Below are 18,883 nucleotides of genomic sequence, written 5' to 3'. Positions count from 1 at the left end.
CCAGCCCTCACTAAGGGGAACTTACAGGGTTCTTCTGTTCTGTACACATACTTGTTTGAAAAATGATCCTTGAGGAATTATATTGTCTTTCCTGGTCTCAATCCAGAAGCAAGGCTTCAATGGAGGATGGAAAGACATGCGGAGAAGGAGGGAGGCAGTGTTCACTGTTAGGAGTGGGAGAGGGGCTCAAGTTCTAATTTTGGAGATGCCCCCCCCCCACCAGCCACCATATCCTCTGAGCACGTGCAGACAGCTCCTTCTTCCTGCCCTACCCCCATTTCCTCTTTTCCCTGTTCCTCTTTGCTGCTCTTCACTTTCCTCTCCTCCTACCACCAAACACTAATGTGGCAGGTGGAAGGGTGATCTGTCTGGAGTAAGCAGGGAAAAAATTGTGTTAGTTCTTTTCTATCCCTCTCTTGGATATTAGAAGGGAGGAAAGCGCATAAATATCTCGCTTTTCCCCATTACGAATGTTGCATTTTCAAAGGTAATAGTTTTATCTATCTGTAAAGATTATTTGGAGAGTAATTGAAAGGAAAGTTATCTATGGAAAGTTGGGGTGGTTTTTAAAAAATTTTTATTAGGAATTAACTACCGTAAAGCCTCCCATCCTGTGGTCACATAGTCTCTAGAACAAATTTGGGATGATCAGTAACTTTACTGTTCAAGCTTGCTTTTCTTTTGGAGATGGATATTCCTGTTTTTCCTCTCAGTTTAAAAAGTTCTTATAAATGTTCTCATTGCATAAATTATCGCATTTGTCTTTATTTTTTTAAAGATTTTATTTATTTATTCATGAGAGACACAGAGAGAGAGGCAGAGACATAGGCAGAGGCAGAAGCAGGCTCCCCAGGGGGAGCACAATGTGGGACTCCACCCTGGGACCCTGGGATCATGCCCTGAGCCGAAGGCAAACACTTATCCACTGAGCCACCCAGGTGCCCCAAAATTGGTCTTTAAAGTCAAATAATTAAAAGGTTAATATTGTTCCTCTGAGTCTAGGCCAATAGGATGTTGGGTTTCACTTCATTTTGTTTTGTTTTATTGACATTTCTGGTTCAAAGCTTAAGTAAGATCTATTTCTTTTCTGATTTTTGTTTTTTATTGGGATATAATTGATGTCTAGTAATAGTTTCAAGAATACAACATAATAATTCAGAATTTATATATGCTATGATATGATCACCGCAAGAAGTCTAGCTAACATCTGTCACCTTACTTTTTTTTTCTTGTGATCAAAACTTTTGAGATCTGTCAACTTTCAAAAATACCATACAGTGTTATTGACAGTAGTCACCAGATTGTACATGACATCTCCAGGACTTATTAATTTTGTAACTGGAAGTTTGTTTAAAGAGGCTTCTTTCTTCACTCATCGATCTCTAGGTTTTATTCTGAAGGGAGTAAAGAGATGGCATGTTGGCCAATCTGCTTTAATTCCAATACTCTAACCCTGTGACCCAGCATTCTGGTCTTCACGGTTGTGAACCAACATCCTCCTGTTAGAAATTTCCTTCCTCTCCTTTCCACCCACCCATATCCTACCCAGACATCAAGTCCCCTCTTAAGACCATAGGCCTTTAGGAATCTCTCCTTGGATAATTGCCCGCCACAATGATCCTTACTCGTTTGGAATTTCTGTAGCACTTTTAGTTTGTGCCAAACAATCCTCACTTAATTACACACTATCTTGGATCACTCTCTAGTGGTTTAAAGCATAGTGTTAAGCACATAATCTGTGTAGCCATTTGAAGAGAAAGGCAAATAGCTCATAGGGAGACAGGGATGTGATGTTTAGGGAAGGCCACAAGCACCCACAGGGAGGAATCCTCTTGGAGGAGTTGTTATATCTAACTCCGGCCCTCAGACTCACAAACACAATGACTGGAATCATGTGTTGCTACATCAACCAGAGGCAAGTTCTCCTTTACCTGATTTATAGAGGCTGATTGGGATGCTAGTTTATTCATTTTCAGTATGAAGTATAGCTGTCTAGTATCCCTAGACACTCAAGTCCTTAGGCAAATGTATCATCTACCTCTGAGTAAGCTGTGTGAGTTCAGGTATAAGCACCAGAATTCTTGGTAAGCATGGAACTGATGCAAAAGTGGCTAGTCAAATGATTTGAATGTTCAAAGGATTAGAACAAGGAAACTGGTGATGTATTTTTACCATAAAGCTATACCTGCCCACAGAACTGGGTAGGTGGTATCCTTTGGTAGGAGAAGCTTGGAAACTAAATAGTGCTTCCTTGGATGATTACTCTGTGACTTTCTCAGTGATGCTACGAGTGACCAAACTTCTTTCCCACCAGCAAATTTGGTCATAAGATCTTAAATATGCTGCTTAGTTTCCAGTTAAGTCCTAGTCTCTTCTAGTTAATTGCTTTTTCATCTCTTCTCTGATCCGTCGTATATAGGGAAATCTCACTTCTATCATTCTTCAGTCTTCAGCGTACATGTCATTGTTGCCTTCTTTCAACTCCTACAGTAGGTACCACTAAATATTGAATGATTTATTAATTAACTCCAGTACAAAATCCTTAATGACATAGAACATACAAACATTTATTTATTCAGCATGTGAAAAGTAAGCATATTTAGCACCTACTACATGCTAGGATTGTAGAAGTACATGGGGATATAGAGATGAGTAGAACATTGCCCCTTTTCTTAGCGATTTTACATTTAAAAGACAGGTGTATAAAAATAACAGGAGAAGTGTTTTCGGTACTATGATAAAAACAGATTGAGACATGAAAGAGGAAATAATTTTACTTGTGCGAATCAGGAGAGTTTTCAGAGAAAGAGAAATATATTAATTAAAATCCCTTACATATACATTTTTTTGTCTGTAGACTGCTTTAGATATCAATTCAGGCTATTAAAATCTTGACCTCTTTCTCATTCATGTCCATTCACTTGTCATTAAATACTCATGCCTCATCTAAGTTTGGAATGAAAGTGTCACAAGACACATCTTTCACTGTTTCCTGATTTACTAAACATGGAAATGTAGCTCAGGACCTGAGCATTTGGTGATCTCATGTGACCATGAGAACATGAATAAGGAAGGAAGTGCAGAAGTGAACATGATGACCTCTTATAAAGTCCCTAGCTGGCTAGAGAGGTAGGGTTTTAATTAGGTGGGCAAGTGTCACATCTATTCCACAGACATCGGAGATGTAAATTAAGCTTGGTATCATCTTGTTTCCTAAGAGTCGTTCCCAAAGATATATATATATGGATGAAATGAGAGAATCTGAGAACTCCATAGATCTCAGATTGGCCAACAGAATCAGCATAATCTGATGGTGGCAATCTTAAAAAAATCAGAAAATCCAAGAGGCACTCATATGCTTCTTTAGTAAATCATTTAATGTCTCTGTGTATTAGTTTATCCATTTGAAGAAAAGAAGCTGGTATATCTAGTGTTAATCTCTGCCTATTGGATGCTATAAAGTAAACAAAATGTAGATTTGTTCCTCCAACATTTGAGCATGAATTTCTTCAGGCTTCCAAATTGAGAAAAAATGTACAAATTATCAAAAGAACAATATGTAAAAGTCTTTAAATGAGCAACAAGTGAAGTAATGCATTTAAACTGAGATTTAAGATGTACAAATATATATAAATATACACATAAATATTTGAAAGAGCAAAATGTATAAATCTTTGAAAGATATCAGTGCATTTTTTATGTCTTTTTGTACTCTAGAAATGTTTTCACAGATGTTGCCACCATATCCATTTTCTAAGTAGCATTAAGTTTTCTTTCTGAAAGGGGGACCAAGAGACAGTCATCTTGTGGAACATTTTTCACTAAGCAGACCATATTTCATTAAAAGCGTTCTTTAAAGCTGTTTCAATTTTTATATTATCCTATTGAGGATAAAAATTCTGAAAACTTGCTAACTGCTGGCAAAAATACCATTTGTATTCTAACTATAATACTTTCCTATTTAAGAAAAGTTTTCTTTGGTCCTAGGATACCAAAATACAGTAAAAAATTTGTGTTTTTCATATCCATGCCCACCTTCCTGCCTTTGAGATCTGTCTGTGACTTTGCAAGACAGAGTATTATATGAAAGTGAATGACTATATTTTTCTGTAGCCCCAGGAGTCCACAATTTATCCAAAAATTAAATACCCTACATAGTTGGAAATTTCTGGTATAGCCGACGCTACTGCTTGCCCTGGTATAAAGAAATGAAGTACTCTTTCAGGTATTTATTCTCCATTGGTGTGGAGAAAATATTTGTAAATTCATAGGGCCCATGGATCAACTCCTATGCATTGATCACTTGTGTTCGAGTCACCATGGTAGGTGTTATAGGGATGATGCAAATAAGAAGTCTATATTTTTGATACTCAGGATGCTTACAGTCTAGTTAGAAAGACTAGACATGTGGTGGGAAATGCTTTCTAACATAACCCATGAGGATCACCCAATAAAGGGGTGTCTAGAAGGGAGACCCAGAGGGTGCCCTGTAGTTGCTGGAGTTGTAGAAAGTCTGCTGGAGGATTTTCCCAACTGTTTCCAAAAGAAAGCGAATTCGAAAACACTCAGGATGTATAATTGCTCTTTCAAGAATATCCATCACAGTTGATTTCTTTAAGATTTAACCACATTATCGATACCATATTGTTTTCTTTTTGCCATTCATAGATTTCGTGGTGGTTTGGAGTTGGGTTTGTGTTTTTCTTCTCTCTTGACTTATCTGAGAAATTTTGGCACTAGCAGGTTTGGGATGTTTTCGTTCAGACATTCTTAAGTTATTTGGTAAGGAGTAAAGTCTTTGTTGCATTTTTCTGCTTAGAAACTGCTTTTCTTTTTCTTTGTTTAAACCCTGAACTCAGTAAAAGCTCTTTATTTTTATAGATTGTTCTGTAAAGCAATATCTTTGGGGGTGAGAGAAGAGAAAATACTTTTCTTTTCCCAACTATAAGTAGCCACATCTTCAGAAAATATTTAATACATTTAAGAGATGTCAGAGACAACCATACAAGAAGATACATGCACATGGTTACAGAAAAGAGAGCCTGGTGCTTTCAATGCCCATATGAGCAGACCTCAGGACTGCTTGTGAAGGACTGGAAACCATGGCCATCTGCCAGCCAGAAGCAACATCACCAGAATGGAATTCACAGTTACACTGTTAAGACTTATAAATACAGTGAGGGTCCAAAAGCCAGGACCTTCAGGCAAGTCAGGCTTGTCTGGTCTGGTCTGGTCCAGCTGACTGAGCAAGCAAGCTCTTTTTTTGCAGGAGGCCTTCCTTAGCGTCAGTGACAAACATCATTTGTCCCCAACGCTAAAATGTCCCAAGGGATGGGGGGACAGCAGCCATCCCTTTTCTTGTCACACACTGTCGTAGTCAGGGCGATGTCATCCCAAGAGGAAAGTTAAGGGGTGCATGGTGGGTCTGGGGATAGTGTTTGCAAGTTGGTGAAAATGAAATCGCATTTTTGAATGTGAATTCATTTCCCCTCAGAGAAACTGGGCCAAATCCTAGCAACTAGGTGCTGTCATAAAGGATGAAAGTAAGATACGTTGAAGAACTTTACCCATAAAGAGTTGTAGGAAGCCGAGAATGAATCCTGGCTATGGCCTGGTAGGGGTGGGGGGTGAAATTAGCCTCTGCCACTGGGAGTGAGCCAGGCAGCACAAGTGACAGGAGACCAGAGGTGATGGACACCAGGCTGTGCAGAAGCTAGCTTAGCAGAGGTATACTCAATGGTCCTCTCTCCCCGCCCTACTCAACGAGAAGGGCAATTGGAGAATTGAGCTGATAATGGTTTTGTTCAGTGGAGACAGAGCCAGAGGTGGTAGCAAACAATATGAAGAAGCACTTGCTCTCTGCCAGGGAGCAAGTGAGACCCATGGTGTGCATCCTCTCATTTAAATTCACAACGACCGTGTGAGGAAACTACTAGTATGATCTGCATTTTACCCATGAGGAGACCGAATCTTAGGGTAAAATCATGCCAGAGGTCACATAACTGGGTAGTGAGCAGATGGTCTTTGTTTGACTTCACATATCTCTAACTTCAGAGCCCATGCTCCGAACACATGCTGTTCTGCTCCTTTCTTCATTTCTTCACCTATTCGCACAGGTATCCTGTAAGGGCGGTGTTCCAGGCACTACTAGGCTAGAAGAAGGGGGTGAGAAGAGACATCTGCTATTCTGTATTCTGGTCAGGAAACTTATAATCTAGCCATGGCCAAGATATAATCATCACAGAAGAATCACATTAATATTTAACCATGCCCTGTGACAAGTAACATTAAGGAAAGACAAAAGGGACAAGAGAATGGCTAGGAATTAGGGTGGGCCTGAGGATCAGCGATATTAAGGAAAAGTATATGCACTAAGAAAATGTGATATTATTCTGGAGAGTCGAGGAGAATTTTCCTGAGAAAGATGTATGCTTCAGATCTGTAAAATTAAAGGCTGATACCCTAGCTGGAGAGAAGATAGGGGATAGGGGAGCAGGAGGCAAGCAGGTGCCAGAGCCCTGAGGCTGCCGGAAGCATAACAGATGACTGAGTACTTACCGACAGCCAGTGTTAACTCCAGGTTTGTCACCTTTTTTGTGTTTCATATTGCTCACTTGCACCTCGAATTTCTTACTGTTTCCCAAATGAACTGATATGAAGACATTCTCACTGTTCTTTATGCCTTTTTAGCTGGTCTGTTTGTTTTCTGCTAATTTTTTTCTGACTCGGCTTTCGTGGTCTGAGGGAAACTGCCACATGCTTCATTGATGTTGTACTATAGTTTCTAAGACTACATGCACTTAGATATTTAATAAATACATTTTTATGCTGAAGAGAAAGCAGATAGTAAATGTCAATTCAGAGGCTGATAGAATTTAGTTGTGTTTTAACTGATATGCTCAATTAGGAATTGACATCGCCTGTAAAAAAAAATCTTTCCATATTATGTGAGCTAGGAAAGAGATTCACTTTTAATTTTTGCTAAGTGAACCTTTTCAATATTACTTGAAACTAAATGGAAAATTTTCCAAATTAATGCTTGGCAGTTTAGCATGTGGGGGCAAAAATCTTTCCTCTAAAGCTGCTTTTCCAGGGAACAGATTAGTATTAATTAGGGGATGTTTTACTAATGGAATATTTTTCTTGCCATCGATGTCATTGTCCTTCATCCCGGAGGACAACATTATTGACAGGGATTGCTCTTATGTGTGATAGAGTAGAGGTAGACCACTTCACAGAATTCCATTTGTCACACACCCTGAGACAACTGACTTTGGCTTAGATAGAAGTGATTCCTTAGATCAAATCTACTTTCAAGGGGAGGCTAATTAGGTCCTGCCTTGGAAGGAAGAAGCATCAAAGAAGTAGTGGACATCTGAAACCACGAAAATTTCTAAATATTGAAATCCCTCCAATATATTAACATGAATTGCATGCTTTTTTAAGTGGCACAATATATCACAATGTTCCATTTGTCAATAAGAAGTGCTTTTAGACAAAGTGCTTTTCCTGGAAATTAGCAAACTGTTTTAAAATGTTGAAAGTAATGCCATTAAAAAAAAAAATCTCTTGGTCATGAAAACAAGAATCACCAGTGCTTGAAGAATCCAACTAATGGCTTAATTTTATCTATTTTCTTTTATTCCTCTGAAGCTGATTTCAACAAAATCCAATTAAAACAAATTAAGAACAACTACTTTGTACCAAGTACCATGTTACATGCTGTGGGAATGGCATGCTTGAAAAAGATACAGTCTATCCCAAAGAAACTGACAGTAGAGCAGAGATGGACACATACCCAAAACTTGGCACAATACCAAGGTCACTGTAATGAGTTTTCCTATACAGCCACAGAGACAGTGCTATGGGAACAGAAGGAGAAGAAAGTTAATTGACATTAGAAAATCAGAAAACTTCTTGTAAGAAGTGCTCTTGGGCCTTAAAAGGTGAGAGGCCATCCAAATAGATGGGAATGTGATAGTACAGACATAAGAGGTAGGAACACGGAGGTCTCCTGGGATGGGTACAAGAGGAAAGCTGGAATTTAAGACTGGAAGGATGGAGCCAAGCAGATGCATGCCTTAAGAACAGGTGGATACTTGAGAATTAAAGCACATGGAGATGACAATAATAATAACTATTTACTTTATGTTTACGACCTGCTAAGCATTTTACATGTGTTATCTGTAGTCCTCAGTGACACCTGATGGCTGTAGGTATTTCCATCACCATTTTACTGATCAAGAAACTAAGGCTTAGTTGAAGTAAATCACACTGCTAGTGAGCTGTGGAGTTAAAATTCAAATCTAGGGTTGTCTGACTCCAAAAGCCCACATTTTAAACACACTTATGTATCTCTTTCCTTAATATATTATGAATAAAATATTGGGAGCATGGTGAAAAGTACACATGGGTTGTCAAGAAATAGTTTACAAAACATAATCGTGAGGCCCAAAGAATTTAGTGTTCTTGTCTCATACTTTTTTATCCCTATTTATAAACCAAACTACTTACTGAAAATACATAGTAAGTTGCCGGGAGGGGGTGAATCCAGTCCTGTTGCACCTAAAGCAATCACCAAAAGGAAATAGTTCAAAAGAGCAGTACTATTGTAAGGTTCAAAAAAAGGAGTAAATACCTGAGCAGACCTGCCCCCAAATATTTGCAGGGCTTAGGGCAAGACAGATGGAGGCCTACATACCATATGTCTAAATATTAAAAGGTTATAAATCAGACTAACAGTTAAATCAAATAGTCTCTTTCTTCTTTCCCTTGACAAATATATGTGCATAATTACAAAATGGAAAAATACATGGAAAACTATGGTTCTTCTATGACTGAAAAATCAATGAAATATCCAATTACTGAACTGAATTATTTTTGTGCATTACCTGTATATTCTTTTGTTTCCGTGAACAATAAAATTAGCTTATACACAATAAATTATTATCCATACAATTTCTTTATTTACCTTCATTTCTGCAAATCCCTAGTGTTGTTGGCATAACAAAGATTTTTATGTCACCTGTTTTCTGTTGACCAGAGCAATCTAAACTGTAGATTTCTAAGTATTAAAAGTGAAATGTAACTTTATTCAAATGTATACAACTTGAATATGTTTTCATCCTCAGTGTAAACTAAGCAAATGTGAAGAAATAAAAATTATTTTTTCTGTTCTCAGGAGTTGTTTTTCATCTGAAATCTTCACCTTTCTATGAGATAAAAGGTGAAATTCCAAGTATAGTTAATGAGTATAAAATTTAAATAAAGGTGATTTAAATGAAGCTGGAATTTTAAACCTAATCAAATCTTAGTAATTTTTTTTATAAAGATAAAACTGTTAGCAGTGGTAGCATCCACTATTGACTTAATTGCCAAAGAATCCCTATCACACAAGTCACTTCTAGCCTATGTATATTTAACTTTAAGACGAATAGGAATTGACTGATATCATAAGATGTTCTTCTGCCACAACGTGTAACTCTTGGAAATATTGCACTGATAGGCGAGCGCTTCTGGAACTAGGAATTAGAGCATGAAAAGAAGCAGCAAAATGGAAGCTTGGCACTCCTGGAAAATGATACCTCATTATCCTTTGCACTCATGCTGAGATGAAAGACTTGACAAGTTAATTAATTTATCTTTATCTTACCTAAATGCTTCTGCTGCCCTAATCTCCCTGTCCTTCAAAGAAGTGTCCTCTGATATTGGCCACGTCACAATCCAGAAGACACCCTGCTATCCTCACAAGGAAGCCACCTTGCGCTTCCAAGACACAGAGAAGGAGATAGGGAGGGAGAAGTATCCCCTCTGGAGCCTGAACAGTGCTCCTCACCACCGCAGAAGTTCGGAATGCCTCATGATGCCCTGCAGTGCTGAGCAGCCAATTCCAAATGTGTGTGCTTGTCACACTCCTGGTTCTCCCAAGTGCAAAGCCCAGGCACCACGGCTAGTGCTGGTGCTGAGCATCCATCGCCCATAAGTGCTTCGGCACTCTCGAGGTGACAACAGTGAGATTAATGTCGGGTGGGTCGGGGCTTGGGGGCTTGGAGGTGCAGGGAGAGGCTGCCAGGATGAAGACTTCACCTGTAAACATTTCCCATTATGAAACAGTCTGGCTTTAATAAAGTCACCAGATTGCACTAGGAGAAAAAGGAAGATTACAAGGATCCAAATGAGCATATGACAAAGCAGAGACAGGAACTGGGAGGAAACGAGGTGAAACACAAGGGAATGAGATATTGCAAAAAGGGAATGCAAACCAGTCAAGAATTGAAACACCTGAAGAGCAATTCTGGAAACTCTACTCCTTCCTGCTCTACCAGGACCAGCTCCTGTGTATACTGACCTGGCTATTCCACTCCTGTCTGCAAATGTGGCAACATTTAGGCATTTTCTGTGAACACTGAGGTACTCTGAGACTTTGGAAATCCTCAATAGCAGGATCAGGATAGGAGAACAGTAAAAATAAATAAATACATGAAAAAGAAAAAGGAAAAAGTAGCTTGGCTAGACTGCCACTCAGATCTTCCCTATACTGTGCAGAAGCAGAGCAAAATAGTGATTTTGGTTTTGTGGTTAACGACAGCCACTATGCAACTTCTTAAGTGGTTCATGGCTATTCGTGTGCTATCCTTATAATTGAAACAGTTTTCCCACTTTTCCCAGAGTGATAATTTTAAAGGTGGGGTCTCTAACCTTGGGTGCAGCCTGGCCTCCACAGTGTTACACTGTTCCCCAAATGACAGGAGCTAACAGAACACATGGCTCAGGCTGCATGCTGCAGAATTGTGATTGTGCTCCTAAGGCCAACTGTGACACCAGAGACCATCACTGAGCCTTGATGGGTTTAGAATCACTTTAAAGTTACGAGTCAATGAAAATAAGGTAGGTGGGAACTTGGGAACATGTTTTTCTCAGGGTAACAATGAGAATGGCAAGGTCACTTGCTGTTAAGCCTAAATAATCAGACACAGTTTGCTGGATGGCTGCATTATTAACACTGCAGTGGTGAAATTATCATTTATTAACGATCATAGTGATAATGACACTATGCCACAAACGGGTAATACATCTCGTAAGTGCTCAATAAATACTTGCTGAAGAAATACTTTCATTAATTGGCTCAACAAATGTCCTGTTGAATACCTATTACAAAAAAAATTGCAAAAAAATTGCTGGGTTCTGATACAAAGATGAATGTGTTTCAGCCATAGCCTTCCCCAGAGATCATGGTTTTGCAAATGTTATGTGGATGATGAACGAGCAAATGACCCAAGGTGTCTTTTTTCTTTTCTTGCCTTTTTTTTACCTTAAGGATTTTGAATTTGATTTTTGGAAAAAGCCAATAGAGAACTCAGAGGATATAATTGGAACTTAACATTTTGTTTTTTAATCTGCCCCACTATAAGAAAACCGTACTGTTATCCAAGTTATTCTACCCACTATAATGTAACTGGAAGTAAAATGTTGAAAACCCAGTCTCACACATGCTCCAGATGCCAAAAAAGCCACTTTTCATTCAGAATCACACTTTCCATGGCATTTTTTAAAAAGTTACCATAAGGGAAAAAAGTATGTATGACAACAGATTACAGGAAAGAGGCTCCCACTTAGCTTTTAAGTTATGCAACTTCCTCACTGATGACTGAGAGAAAAATAAAGAGGCAGCAAATAATAAAGGGTAAGGCAGGAAGTGTGTGGTGACATGAGCCCCAAGAGGGCTCACCAGGCTGGTGCCACTAAGGAAACACATCTCTAAGGCAGTTAAAGTTTTCCTGCTTCTCACATAATCCCAAGCAGAGCACAATGCAGGGGTTTCAATTATGTAGGCTTAAAAGAGCACAGAGAAATGGAGAAATACGAGATTGAGGTCTTTGCTTTACAGAGCGAGTGAGACTCATTCAGGGGTCTCCAGGCAGCACTTCTCGGCACATGGGCAGCTGGGAATTTGGGAGTTTCCACCAGCTCCCCGGCAGTGATTCTCCAATCAGATCATGTAGGGTCTGATGAGCAACAGATACTGGAGGGAGTGTAGATTCAAAACAGATGATAATGTCACGATTTTGGTAATACTAACTGCCCGGGGTGCCTGAGGGGCTCAGTGGGTTAAGCGTCTGCCTTCTGCTTGGATCATGATCCTGGAGTCCTGGGATCGAGTCCTGCAACAGGCTCTCTGCTCAGCAGGGAGTCTGCTTCTCCCTCTCCCTCTCCCTCTCCCTCTCCCTCTCCCTCTCCCCCTGCTCATGCTCTGTCTTTCTCTCTCAGATAAATAAATAAATACATACATACATACATACATACATACATACATACTACCTTCCCACCAGCATTCAGTGTTTACTACAAGTTGACAGGATGCACACATTATCTCATCTAATACAAATATTAGAGGTATTATTAACCCCTTTCTCTTGAGGTCTACAGATAATAAACTTGGGACTTAGACAATGTGCGTGTCCAATGTCACAAAGCTGAGAAGGGGCAGAGTAGCATTTGAGACCAGTGAGGGGACTCCAGGGCTCACGCTGTAAGTTACAGTGCTGTGCCACCACTATCTACATTTTTTTCCTCAGGGGGTTTATAAATGAAAGGTTGGTTACAATATTAAGCAGAAGGCGTTAAATGCCAGATAAGTGGTACAAACGACAAATGCTTGAGAGATGAGGTAGTAGGGAACTCATGTCTGAGGTGATATGGGAAGTCCTCTTAGACAAGGTGGAATTCACATCTGGTTTCTGAAGAATCAGAGGTGCTTAAATGAGAGGTGAGCGTTACACAGGAGCTGTTTTCAAGGCGTCCCATTTTATCATCTTACTCCTCTTTACTGGTACTAATGAACATTAAAGATTTCAACAAAAATAAATACCTTGAAGTGCCCACTGTGTGAGGGGCATTCTCTTTGTTCCTTTAAACCTCTTTAACATTCTTTGAAGGACTGGTTTATCTCCAGTGTCTAGATCCGTTCGACCCCAAGCCAGATGGCTCTTCGGAGCCTCTGGGAATGGCTGTGGAACAATCTTTTACTTTCGCACATACCCATGAAAAGAATGGTCCCTTGGGAATTTTGCAGACCTGCAGTCTGGAGATAATGTAATTCTGATCATAATTCAGCTACCTCCACATAGAGAGTTGCCAGATTTAGCAAATACAAATACAGGAGGCCCAGTTAAATTTGAATTTTCAGATGAAAAACAAGTACTCTTTTAGTACAAGTATGTCCTAAATGTTGAGTGGGATATACTGATACTAAAACAGTTATTTGTTGTTTATCGAAATTCAAATTTAACCAGGCCCTTCTATTTTTCTGGAAACTGTGGCCAGATAGAAACTTGGGGCGGGGCGGGGGGGGCAGATATCTGAGATTTTAATTTCTTTGGCATATATAAGTACTCGTCTGCCTGAAAACATCAAATAACTTTTTACAAGAGGAAAGGAAAGAAAAAAGAAAGGGTATGTATGACTAGGGCTGCACACCCGCATGAGATGTGTTCCCTGTTAACATGAAACCAATAGAGCAGGAAAAGAGTTACATCACAAGATAGTTCTGTGGAACCAATATAAAAAACCTGCGGGTTTTTGTTGTTGTTGTTGTTGTTGTTGTTTTTAAGATTTTACTTATTTATTCACAAGAGACATACAGAAAGGTAGAGACACAGGCAAAGGGAGAAGCAGGCTCCCTGCAGGGAACCCAATGCAGGACTTGATCCCAGGACTCCAGGATCATGCTGAGCTGAAGGCAGACGCTCAACCACAGAGCCACTCAGGCACCCCAAAACCTGCATTTTTATACCTTGCGTATTCATTCAAGAAATTCTGATCTTAAAATAATAGTTAGGATTGACCCAAGTAACTCACTTACTTCACATCCGGATAAAAATACATTTCAGGCCATGTACCCTAAGGACGAGAAAGGACTTGCTGAAAACTGGACTTCCGAGTAATGCCCCCATTAAAGAAGACAGGTGGGGTTCACTGAGGAGGCATGTGCCTTCCGATTGAATTTTAAGAATGACAGTTGTTTTTAAAGTTGGAGTCAAATAGCAGTCTTTAAAGCAAGTTAAAGTCAATGCTGCAGCTGCCTTCTGTCACTGACACTGCTGTGGAAAGAAATTCAAAAGGCACAATCAAACATTTTTTTCTAGTGCGTTTTTCAAAACAACTCAAAATCAATACAAACACACCAAACATAGAAAGCAAATATATTTAGCTATTTAATGTCTACCTTGCATGCAATTATTAAGGAAGATGAACTCTTCTGAAGATAAGTAATGCACTCTGAGAGAATGTAAAGCATGAAAGGTAAAATGAAGTCTTGCAGAGGGAGAGACTTTAAATCACATTTAGACATAAATCCTTTCAGGTCACAATCCCATAGATTACCAGCATCTGCTAACCCTAGATAGTTTATAATCACTGAAATTGTTTTAATCTTCCTATGGAAGGCTTACCAAGGAAATACTGAATTACAGTGGGTTAATACTTCTAAGAATGAACAGTCAAGAAATCGATGCATAAATTAATTCAGTGGCTGCACAGTAATGTCTAACATTTGCAACATATCCGAACCAGGCAGCAGTTATCAAAAGATATAGCACTCCATCAGGGTGACATGTTCTCAGCTCTGTAATCGCCTGGAAAGTTGCCAACCACTATTTGCCCTCACCCACTCCTGCAATCATCTCTGACCTGTCATATTCTTTCCTTCAAGAAGAGAGGATAAAGGTTGGGTTTGTAAAATAAGGAGGTATCCATAAGAGCAAAAACAGATACCCCAAGTGAGGGACGATGCCAGAATATGTTATCAGTGGATGGTGTTCTTCGGATGGAAGCACCAACCTAAATATGGTAGCTCTCAGAGCCTGACTACCTGCCATGCCCCAAGGGGGAGCAGTGCAGGGCAGCGTTCATTGCTGTGCGAGTGTCCCGTTGGCACCCTGGTGTAACGTCACCGTGCCCTACGATGTCTCGGTTCGTTAGCGGGCCAGTGCATTTGTACTTGTACAATGCTGTAGTGTGTGCAGAGGAATGAACATTCCCCCTCACTGACTTTTCTGGGACCAAGGGAAGTATTTCAGTGACTTTGAGGTGTCAACAATTATCAACTAGCTAAGCAAATGCTTGTTATACTTTAGGAGTAATAGCAATATAGCATGTAATAAGCAGTGAATATAGTGATGATGTTCAATGCATTCATGCATCCATCTGAACCAAATGTATTAGCCTGGCTTTTCATTTCACACCCCCACCACCTTGTTTTCCCATTCCCTGGTCTCCAGCATACTCACAGTTCTCCGGACACTTCACTACACAGCCTCTCATGTGCCTGCTTGCTTTTGCATGTCTCCCCGCCCCTGCTGGGATTCCCCTCTGCCCTCTTCCTGCTGAACCTCTGCTTATTCTTCAAACCTTAATTCAAAAATCACTCTCTGACCTCTGCCTCCCAATATCACCCCCTCCACTGTGTTGCTTTGGCCTGGTATTCATACTCTCTAGGAGAAAGCATGAAACACTGGATTCTGATTAGTCATTTCTCTGCTTGCCCATCTCAGTGAGACCAAGAACTGTGTCTTTTTCTGCTTTTTATTCTTGCAACAGAGTATGATACGTGGCACACATGAGTGATCGATAAGCATCTGTCCTGTGAATGAATACCTGGCAGTGTGCCACTGGCCTGGATGCTGCAGAGGGTGGGGTGTAGGACAGATACAGTACCCAAGACCCAATGTGGCCCTGGGAAGTATCTAAATCACAAGAGCTCTGAACTTAATGGCAATAAAAATTGTTGCAGTTAAGAGAGTGGGAGGGTTTCATGGAGAAGGTAAAATTTGAGGTGGGCTTTGACAGAAGTGTTAAAATAGAAGAAGGCGGTGGCCTCCTTTCCTGGTAGGTTTGCCAGGAAGGATGGAGAAGTCAGGACACAGACTGTAAAGAGAAGGCCAAGCATGAGTGTGGGCTTTACATCAAAGAGTAGGTTAGATTCTTCCCATTCTTCATTCCAGGCAACAATGGGCTCTTTTTCCAGGCTCCGGTTTTACAACTCCTTCCTCTGCTGTAGGAGGCACGCCAAAAACATGCCCTCCTCTCAGTAACCACATGTGTGGACACTGCAGCATTCCCATGGCCTGGGGACGCATGGATCTGCAGAGATGATGCTCCATACATTCTATAGCAAACTGAGTATGTAACTCTGCCTCAACATGCATGGTACTCATCTCAGCCTTGAACTCCTCAGTTCTTTTATAATTTGACGAAATACATCCCGGGATCCCTTTGGGCCAACAGCTAAGAGCCAGAAAGCATCCTCGTTGTCTTTGTCTTCCTAAACTGCAGTTTTTCAATTTCTGGATTCGGAAATGCCACTTGATTAGGGAGGGTAACAAGTCCAAGGGTGAAAAGTAGTGGGCTGGGCGGAGGGAGCAGCAGGCAGAAGCCGAGGCAGCCAGGGCCCCGGTGCAGCTGGGCCGAGTTCAGCAGCAGGTGTAGAGGCGGAAGTGCGGGGGGGTGGGGAGCGGGCACGTCCAGGTGGCAGCAGGGTTCAGTGGGCCAGCCAGTGAACTGCTCACTGAGATGGTCTGTCTCCTCATTCTGCACCCACCCCCACACAAGCCACTGCCCATTGCCTCCCTCAGATTTGCTCATCCCAAAAGAGGGAATGACAACATGTATTCATCAGAGGAATTTCTAACTGGTGTCTCATTCAGGAGTAGCTAACAAAAATGGCAGTAAAGACCTTTGAACACGAGAAACCAAGCACACAAGTAAGAACAACGGGAAGTAGAAGATAGAGCACTCCGTGACTCGAACTGTTCTGTGTCATCTGCTCGTGTCAGGAGGTTATAAGGCTCCAGTAAGATAGGTTACTTAGGAGGATGGTAATGCTGTGAACCCAGTAGCCTGTTCCAGCCTTTCCAGGAGCACATGCTCCTCCTAGAGCATTCATGTCCACTCTGGAATTGCCCCATCCTTGGCCTGTCCCCTTCTCAACTTTGTGCAAACATTAGTGGTCGACTCACTTTGCTACACAGATGACTCACAGTTTCATGAGCCATGAGCAGCAGGGTTTCTTAAGGAGCTTTTCTTAGCTCCTAGGACAGAAAAGAGGCACCCAGAGGCACACCTTTTACAGGCTAGGTCGTTTTGATTGGTAAGGTGAGGACGGTGAGGTAACAACTAGAGACAAGCTCAATTATCCGAGATCAGCTAGAGGGTGAAAATCGCAGCCCATTTCAAAGGGCTTAGGATTCCTTCAAAATCTTCAGCCTATGCTTCCGAACTGGACCCGAGTTCAAATTCTCAGTTCTCTTGAGAGATCAAAGCATGTGCATTTGGGGCATTTTTGTACAGATGGATGCAATTAAGAATTTAAGGAGGAGGGGTGCCTGGGTGGCTCAGTGGTTGAGCATCTGCCTTTGGCTCAGGTCATGATACCAGAGTCCTGGGATTGAGTGCCATATCAGGCACCATGTGGGGATCCTGCTTTTCCCTCTGCCTACATCTCTGCCTCTCTGTGTGTCTCTCATGAATCAATAAATAAAATCTTTTTTTTAAGGAATTTAAGGAGGAAAAGGCAAATCTCTGCAGTTTTTAGCTATCTGAAATATAGCCGCCTTTAGAGTAGAGTGTGGGTAGCCAACCACTGCTATTGAAGGCAGAAATTTTGGCCAAGGATCTAGAAGCAAGTGTACAGTGTGTTCCACATGACTATGAACATTTCTCAACTGGAAGAGAAAGGCACCAACAGTTTCTGGAGTTTTCTTGGTTGTTTAAACTCTCTGCCTTGAAACTGAGTTAACAGCTTCCCAGCATCAGCAACCAGGTCCTATTTTGTTCTGTGTTTTCACAGAAAAAATAGGAAACCAGAGAGGGCAATAGGAACTAATGTTTCCACAGAGTGTATATATCCCTTATCACATTTAGTCCTCATAAGAACCCTGAAAAGTTAGCTCTTTTCTCCCTTTTACAGACTTTTTCAAAACTGAAACTCAGGACAGCCTGGGTGGCTTAGCGGTTTAGCACCGCCTTCAGCCCAGGATGTGATCCCGGAGATCTGGGATCGAGTCCCACATCAGGCTCCCTGCATGGAGCCTGCTGCTCTCTGTGCCTGTGCCTGTGCCTGTGCGTGTGTGTGTCTGTGTGTGTGTGGGTCTCATAAATAAATAAAATCTTAAAAAAAAAAATGAGCTCAGAAAAGTTCAATAGTATATCCAGGATCTAGATACCTAGAAATGGAACTGCTGGAATTAAAATCCAGGATTTGAGGGCCCAAAAATCTGTGTTTCATCCATAACTTTGGTTTACCAGAATAACTTGGGCATGGCCTCAAAAGTCCTATGCAGGAAATGTGCCTTAAAAAGGAATAATTTAAAAAAAAAAAAAAGGAATCATTTTTTATCATTCAACTATTAGGCTGCTAATTACATTACATAGAAATTCTGAGCTGAGAAATTCTGATTTATTCAGTAATAAATCAAATGAAGGAGAAATACCTTCATATATGCATATATATACACATATATGCATATATACAGCTTTCTCTCTCTCTCTCATATATATATATAAAATTGTCTCAGTTTCAAGACTGGGAACGAGCATAATTAGAATTTGCTGTTGGGCATCTGTGTCCACTTTAACCTGGTCTGTTTTGTCTAACTTTGCTTTGCAAAGCTCTCCAACACATTGTTAGCCTATCTGATCCTGTCGTCTAGAGACCACAAAGTATTTCACATCTTACCCGGGAAACCTATCACTTTTAAGGAAGGGAGGGCATTCTTTTCTGACATTTCCTAATTTAAATCCATTGAATGTTGTTTCAACTGCCATTTTTAGGGGAAAGAAAAAGCAATGCATCTATAAAGAGCTCTGTCACTTTTCTCCATGTGAT

General features: G+C 40.7%; 1 protein-coding gene across 2 annotated transcripts in view; it reads left to right on the top strand.

The window, feature by feature from the left end:
- Positions 1–18,883, top strand: part of MAML2 (mastermind like transcriptional coactivator 2) — a 345,410-nt gene that overhangs the window by 103,273 nt on the left and 223,254 nt on the right. The window lies entirely within an intron of this gene.

The sequence above is a fragment of the Vulpes lagopus genome, chromosome 15 (assembly GCF_018345385.1).
Source record: "Vulpes lagopus strain Blue_001 chromosome 15, ASM1834538v1, whole genome shotgun sequence".
Taxonomy (NCBI): domain Eukaryota; kingdom Metazoa; phylum Chordata; class Mammalia; order Carnivora; family Canidae; genus Vulpes; species Vulpes lagopus.
This window is presented reverse-complemented; position numbering and strand designations above follow the sequence as displayed.